The following is a 7,125-nucleotide window of genomic DNA, read 5'->3' as shown; positions in this document are numbered from 1 at the left end:
AGAATATTAATGTACCCACTGTTAAAAGAGGGAAACTATATTCTAATTTAAATAATTTTCACTATCAGCTAGACTTTATTTGAGATCCTTCAATATTTATTAGGCAGTAAGAAACATTTAGAACTAATAAAGATGTAGATAAGGACACAGAAGATTTGAAGTCAGTAATTTAATTACTTAAAAATATAACTGGATAAATACAAATGAATTATTAAATATACACATATGCATTTTAAGTAGTCTCTCATTATCATTAACCTGTAAAAGTGTGGGGTCATTAAAAAGCACATCAGTTCATACTAGTAGGGGAAAAAAACTCAATTTATGGGACAAATCCTAGAAAATACACATAAAAGTAAACATATTTTTGGTATATATGATTTATAAAATTTGATAGTCTCTATATTATATAAATATATTGATACATTGGAGTCACAAAGAGCTGGACATGACTTAGCAACTGAACAACAGCAATATATATTGTTCATACTGTGTACTTTTATATATAAACAAATTTCTATATGAATGGATATGTGTACATGTATAAGTGTCTTTATATATATACGTGTACGAGGGCTTCCCTGGTGGCTCAGTATAAAGAAGCCACCTGCGGTTCAGAAGACACAAGAGATGAGGGTTCAGTCCCTGGATGAGGAACATCCCTTGGAGGAGGGCATGGCAACCTACTCCAGTATTCTTGCCTGGAGAACCCCGTGGACAGAGGAGCCTGAGGGCTTTATAGTCCATGGGGTCGCAGAGTCAGACACAACTGAAGTGACTGAGCACGCACACATGTCTGTGTATGTGCATAGGCAATGCCCTAATAATTTAAACACAATAGATTGTTAAATACAATCCGAGCATGCTCTAATCTTAATGACTTATAAATATCTTGATTTCCATTTTCAGCTGAAATGGCACATTCTTGGAGACAGTTTGCATAAACATGCTGTGGCAAGCATGTTGTATCATTCTTTATTGATTTATCACATCTAATTTTTTTCCAAGGGATTGATTACTATCCTGAAGGTCTCTTCATTCACTGGTTGACTCACTTGTTCTCTGTCTTCCTCGAACTAAAAGATGAGGTTCCTCAGAATCTTTTTTCCATAGCAAATCATCAGCACTACAAATATTTGCTGAATGAATGAATGAATAATAGTCAGATAATCAGTGCATAAGCTACCATTTGTAAGCCTATATTTCCTGTGTCATAATCTTTTAAATCCATACGGCACCGTTAAAAAATCCTTAATTAACCATTTACTATTAGAGAAAAAATATTGTACTGCCTGAATTATTCCCTACTCCAACATAGGAGATGAGTAAGGTTGTATCGATTTGTTTTAAGCTTAATGAGAAGACTTGCAAACATGTCCAGTCCACAAAGTTTAATATGTGTTCTGTAGAGCCTGAGGACAATGGACCAAGAAGTGTAAAGGGTGAGAGGCTGGTTGAAAGGTCACAGGGTTAGTGGAAAGAGGACTGTGGTTTGAAAGATAACTTGTTGGTAACATGTGCAAGGTCTTGGATTTTACCTGAAATGGTGTGTTTGAGAAAGATCATTCAGGGTTCTAAAGCTCACTAGAGTGAAGGGATAGAGGCTAGATCCATATAAAATGAGGTGAGAGAGGTCACTCTATCCAGATTATGTAGGCATTTTCAAAGATTTGACTTTACGCCGAGCATTGGAGGATTTGGAGCAGATGAGCCTTGTGACCCAACTGATGTCTGAAATGCAACACTCTTGCTTCTGTGTTGAGGATAGAAAACAAGAAAAAGTAGTGGAGGCAGAAGATCACTGTAATAGAGTTCAGGAGAGAATCACAGTATCTCGTCCAAGATGGTAACTGCTCTTATCTTTCACCTGGATTATTGCAAATATTGCCTCCTCCTTTTAACTATCCTTCCTGTTCCCCCCTCCTAAGCTGCTGAAGTCGGCTAAAAATGCAAAGCAGGAGACAGCATGATGAAGTCAGTTACTGAGTCCCAGTTTGGGCAGCCAGCCCAAGGCAGGAACACAATGGGGGCAGAATAGAGCTTCAGGTTAAGAAATGGTGGGTAATTTTGATTATTACGTTGGATTAATAACTAAACTGAGACTGTTTTTGTGAGTATAACTGATCAGGTGCTTTTTTTCTTTCCCAAGAGGACACACAGCATGAGATTCAAGGGCTAATCAAGGAGCTCACCAACGAGCAGAGGGAAAACTAGTTTCTAGAAGGTTTGAATAAGAAGGAAAAAAAAAAGTGGTTGTTTTCTTTTAAAAGGCTAGGTAAATGGGGTTTTAAGTATGTTTTTGATGCTATTTTTTTCTTTAAGAACTACTGCAAACTGTCTATACTAGGGAGTTACAGGTTGGAGGACATCCTGTAGTAAATAGCTTTGTTTTTCCCTGTGTTTCTCAAAATCTGAATGTAAATCCGTGAAGAAATGCTCTTGAACACATTGGATAAGGTGAAACAAGTAATGATTGGGAAAGGCTGAGGGAGATTGGATTGCCTTCCAGTTTTGATGATCCCTAGAAGGTTACTTCATATCTTAGATCCACACTTGTCATTCTGTAACAGTGTTTAACTTTTTGGTTATAAGTACTTTTGAGGGCAAGAATAAAAGATTATAATATATGTAAATTGTCTAGTTCAGTTACTGAAAACTAAGTATATAATTAAATTATTTGTTTCACATTAAAATATGAAAATTAAAAAATGAAAAATATGACTCAGGTACAGAAAACAAGTTAGTTGTAACCAGAAGCCAGTGGAGGAGGGCTGAAGGGGCAAAATAGGTCAAGGGGATTAGAGGCACAAGAATATAATTTAAATCATGGGGAATAGTTTTTAATAATAAATTTCTATGCAATTTAAGCTGTAGAAACACCGTCAAGTATGTATTTGTTACAAGTGTAGCAAATGCTATGTTGTACACTTGTAACTAATATAATATTGTAAGTCAAATATAGTTCAATCATAAATATTAATAAATAGTAAGACTTCCAAGGAACACAGAAACCAAAAAAGAAAATGTTGCTGTTTTTTCTTTCTGTTTAGACCTAGGATGCAATTATTTGAAATAATTGCACTTCTCATCTCATGGAAAATTATCCTCATTGGTTGAAGATTTCATTTCCTTTTTTAAATGCATTATCTTCTACTTTCATTCAACAACTGCTTTACAAAACTATTTCTTATGTATTATTTTGGTTGAGTATGCTTTCACAAAAAGTCTGTTTTGGGAGTACATATGATTTTAATTTACACACATAAATTTCTTCTGCATCATAAATTTCGTCTCTTCCTTAACTTTTCTCTGCATGTTTCCTTCTTTGAATCTATCACAGACCATCTAGCCCTTTGTTGCCTTATCGTCTATAATCTCTATCTACACAATTTACTAATATACTCTCCTAGTAATAGAAAATTTCCTGGTGGCTCAGGTGGTAAAGAATCCATCTGAAATGCAGGGAGACCTGGGCTTGATCCCTAGTAGGGAAAATCCCTGGAGTAGTTAACGGCAACCCACTCCTGCCTTCTTGCCTGGGGAATCCCATGGAGGGAGGAGCCTGGCAGGCTATTGTCCATGGGCTCACAGAGAGTTGGACAGGACTGAGCGATTAAGCACAACACAGCACAGCACATTTCTTCTGACACTCTGTGGCTCACAAATGAAGTGATGGTTAATATGCACACACACACACACACACACACACACACACACACACACACACACACACACACACACCCTGAGGGACCTATGCAAGCATTTCTTTGGGATACATGCTCAAGTGTAAGCAAATATTTAAATTGACTGCCTAGGATGACTGCACCTACCTGTGATGCCAGAGTGTTTCTGAAATTCAACATCTTCATCACCTTGACCTATCCAGCTTTCTAAAATTCGCCAGCCTGAGAAGTCTAAAGAAGCGTTTTCTTGTTTTAATTTGCACTTCTCTGTTTAACAATATGATTTACAATCCATTGTTTTGATGCCTTTATTTTTGTGAATTGCTTTAATCTGAGCTGTTTCTCCTTTTTTCCTTTAATGTATCAGTCTTCTTGTTGATGATGATTTGCAGTTATTCTTTGTATATTCTGTGTGTGTGTGTGTGTGTATGTGTGTGTGTGTGTGTGTGCTCACTTGCTTCAGTCATATCTGACTCTTTGTGACCCTACGTAGTGCAGCCTACCAGGCTCCTCTATCCATGGGGCTCTCCAGGCAAGAATACTGGAGTGCATCGCCATGCCCTGCTCCAGGGGATCTTCTTGGCCCAGGGATCAAACCCATGTCTCCTGCGTCTCCTGCATTGCAGGTAAATTCTGGGGAAGCCCATATTCCATTTAGTCAACCCTTAATGTTTTCTAGTATTGCAAATATTATCCCCAGTTGGCCAAGGAGAGACTGTATGCTTTCGGGGTAAAGAACATGGATGGACTCTGTTTAACCATCCAGATGATCTTGGACAAGTTACTTAAACCTCTTATTATTCTTGCTGTTGATTCAAAATGGGCATAGTAATATAAATGTTTCCTGACACAGAGTGAGTCTTCTGTAGATAGTGGTTCTTATTGTATTTCCCACCTTTATTTATGATGATCTTTGTTTAAGATAAATCCTTTTTAGAACTTAAGTTGAATTCCCTATAGTTAAGTATTTTGCAAATTTTGCTTCAAAAGTCTTTTCCTACTCTGATACCATAAATGTGTTACTCTACATTTTTTTTTTCAATTAAATTTAGCATTTGACACTTGTGGATCTTTTAAGACCTAGCAAGATTTCACCAAAACATGCCATTGATCTGTTTTCTTTTCCTTCAGGCTGGGCCAGTTTTGACAATCTCAACTGTTAAGACCCACTGGTTTGTGGGGCCACCTGACCATTTATCTTTCAAAAATATAACAAAAACTGTATACTCAGAGTAGAACAATAACCTTTATGTTAGTGTTGAAAATGGAGAATAAAACTTGGAATCACTATAGTAGAGCCTCTAAGTTTATGCTCAAAGCCTTTCCTAAGAATCAAAGATTTAGTGACCCATATTTTCGCGATTCTTTTATCTGAAATAATCATTTGATCCAAAGAAAGCAATCCTATCAAAGGAGGCTTGATTAAACAGCAAATAAGTGGGTCCTTTTGATTGTGGAATTGCTATTGTGGAGGTGATGCTTTATTTTTTCAGATTTCTGTACTTTCCTTTCATATCTCAACCCAATATGATCTGGTTTAGTTATTAATGCACCATTAATGGAATTTTATTTTATTAAGGAAAGACATAGAGCGTCAAAATTACTGTAATTAACCTTTTGAGGATGGTGGAAGAAAAGGAAGGAAAACAAAGTGTTTGGTGATGGTTAAAAAGAGCATGGACTTTGAGAACAGATGTCTTTTGGGTTAAATCTTGGCTCAAAGATGCGTATTTCACTTATCTACCCTGCTACTGTTTTATCATCTCTACTGTTTACATTTACCATGTCATTTAAATGAAAGAACATATCTCTGAAGTTTCCAGTCAAGTGTTTGGTAATGTAACAGTCTATGCTAAGTCTTCATTTTTCTTTCCCAAATATTGATACAGCCATTTTACAGGTAAATGTAAAATGCAATATCTTCTATAAAAGTGATAGTTTAACTGCTTTCAATTATGCAATTTATAGACTTGCACCATTTCTATTATAATGTCATCAAACAAGAATAGGAAAAATTAATTAACATGAAATTTTCATGTCTTTTTTCTGATGGGAGACTACCTAAATTTGAGAACAGAAATACTTTGATTGTGAATTGAATACTAGAATACAAACATTTTCATGCTATCTTCATTGGTGACAGGTAATTAGAATTTGCAGTTTGGTCTTAATTGAATTACAAAGTACCCAAAGGCCTTGATTGGTATGGCTTCCTATATGTCTCTGCCCTGTGTAGAGAAAAAAAAAAAAAATATATATATATATATATATATATGTGTGTGTGTGTGTGTGTGTGTGTGTGTATGCATATATATGTATATGGTGAAGTCACTCAAGTAGTGTCCGACTCTTTGAGACCCTGTGGACTGTAACCTACTAGGCTTCTCCGTCCATGGGATTCTCTAGGCAAGAATACTGGAGTAGATTACCATTTCCTTCTCCAGGGGATCTTCCCAGCCCAGGGATCGAACCCGGGTCTCCCGCATTGGAGGCAGGCGCTTTAACCTCTGAGCCACCAGGGAAGCTATATCCACTTAATTCTATTTCACATTTGCCCATTCTACCCCAAACCAGTAGGTAAATATGTATATGGCATAAAATGTCAACATGCATCAAATGTGTCAGTTAAAATCAGAACTCCTCTCACAACCAGGCATAATTTTTATTTTAAACTTAGAGTCAGAGATGGTGTCTGGACAGCCCCAGTGCTGTCATTCCTGGGGAGCACGAACTGCCCACCAGGCTATAGTTTGATCTTCAAAACCCTCCCCAGGCAATGCTTTTTCTTCCAGTTTTCCTCTGTTCATAGCCATGTATGTCTTTCCTCCTCTGGTTTTTGAGGTTTTCTTTGGGAAGGGTTGAAACATTTCTGATCAGCATGAGAGCAACTCAGCAGTTTTGCTATCACGCAGAGTTAGTTAATGAGTTTGTTTCTACCTTTACATTCTACAGGGAATTCTTCAATATATTGGGTGAGATTAAAGTGAAGATAAAGAGAATTTTTATTTTAATTGAAGTTGCATGGGTCAATTAAAAAGGGGTGGACTCAGGGTTAATCATGTGGAATTGAACTGGACTCTAAAGATTATTAATCGTCTGACAGTATATTTCACAGTTTCCTCATCTACAGAATAGAAAAAATTCCTGCCTACCTCACAAAATACTTCTAAAAACTACACTAAAAGCCATATATACAGAAAAGGGAATATCCCCTTTATTTTACTGGAAAGAAAATGTAGCAGTATTTAAATTTTCTTGCTTCTTTAAGACTCCCCTGATTGCTCAGTAGGTGAAGTATCTGCCTGCATTGCAAAAGACCTGGGTTTGATCCCTGAGTTGGGAAGATGCCCTGGAGAAAGAAATGGCAAACCACTGCAGTACTGTGGCCCAAAAAATCCGCAGGCTACAGTCCATGGTATCACAACAGTCAGACATGTATTAG

The 7,125-nt window shown here is 36.8% G+C and overlaps 1 non-coding gene across 1 annotated transcript; it reads right to left on the bottom strand.

The window, feature by feature from the left end:
- TRNAW-CCA lies at positions 6,134 to 6,205 on the bottom strand. The gene has a single exon. It is a non-coding gene; the product is annotated as a tRNA-Trp (tRNA).

The sequence above is a fragment of the Capra hircus genome, chromosome 10 (assembly GCF_001704415.2).
Source record: "Capra hircus breed San Clemente chromosome 10, ASM170441v1, whole genome shotgun sequence".
Taxonomy (NCBI): domain Eukaryota; kingdom Metazoa; phylum Chordata; class Mammalia; order Artiodactyla; family Bovidae; genus Capra; species Capra hircus.
Note: the sequence above shows the minus strand (reverse complement) of the source record. Positions and strands in the feature narration are given on the sequence as shown.